Genomic DNA, 1,363 nt, shown 5'->3' with positions numbered 1-1,363 from the left:
TTGTTTTATTAATATATCGTATTATTAAGTATTTGTTTTAATATATTTTAAAATATTGTTTTTGACTAAGTTTTTAGATATTATTTTTGATCATTTTACATATCTTTGTAATTTTCAAATGCAAGATATCTATCAAGTTTTTTTTTTTGAAGTATATAATATTTATATACGACAAATGCAACAAATAAACTCACACGCCCTCCTCACCTTTAGTGAGGTTTGAACATTTGACCTCCTAGGAAGCCAAGGGCTATCTATCAAGTTTATGTGTTTACATTTGAAAATCATCATGATATCCTTCCAAATGTACATTTTTCAAGACATCATGATGATTTTCAAATGAAAACACATAAATTTGATAGATATCTTGCATAGACATTGTTAGAATTGAAAATCATCATGATATCCTTCCAAAACTCAATGTTCTTTTGACTCAAGTTTACAATGTAAGTGCTTAAAAGCAACCATTATATCATTCCATGATCGGGATTTATCCTTTGTGCAATGGTCCGAAACCTGTCCGCCTCTGTTTTAGGGGGGCAGAGTCTCGTGTCGAAATAACTTTAACATGATCGGTTGCTTTTTTCCACTTTATTTTAAGTAATGCGATATTGACATCTAAAAATTCATATGGATGTTAAAACAAGGGTGGATCAATAGTTAATGTTGCATATTTTATAAAAAATTTGTTGATATAATAATGATTAAAAATTAATATTTTCAATATAAAATCGATATTCATTTACATAACTAGAAGGGTACTCACATAATGTAGCGCGATATAATGTCTCTATCGATATAATACGATTTTATATGGTTTTGAGAAAACGGTAATGTTTTTTTAATTAAAATATCAATTTAAAGATAACATAAAAATTTATATAAAAAATAAATCAATAATAGTATCAAATTAACTATTTAATTGTTCTAGTTTTTTTTTTGGGTGTAACTTCTCTAATTTAATTTTTTTTATTATAATTTAATTTAGATTTAATAATAAAGTAATTTATTTTTGGTTTAATAATATAATTTTTAATAAAGATAATAATTAAACATTTTGTTAGAACTCAATTATTATCTTAATTATATTTTATATTTTTTATATTTAAAATGGATGTTTATCCTATATTTGATTATGTTTATCAGCAGTTAGTTACACAAATTTAAAAATAGAGCTTTAATAAGTTGTACTTATGTAAAATTACTTGTAATCTTAAATTTTAAGTAATATGTATCAATAAACAGTACTTTATGCATAAAAAATAGTTTTTAAAAGTTTTTATCAAATGCTTTATAATATAACTAGAAGCGTACTCGCACAATGCAGCGAGATACATCATGATTTTAATATTTCATTTTATTC

This window comes from Cynara cardunculus, unplaced genomic scaffold (assembly GCF_001531365.2).
Source record: "Cynara cardunculus var. scolymus isolate 2C unplaced genomic scaffold, CcrdV1 Un_Scaffold_6909, whole genome shotgun sequence".
Taxonomy (NCBI): Eukaryota; Viridiplantae; Streptophyta; class Magnoliopsida; order Asterales; family Asteraceae; genus Cynara; species Cynara cardunculus.
This window is presented reverse-complemented; position numbering follows the sequence as displayed.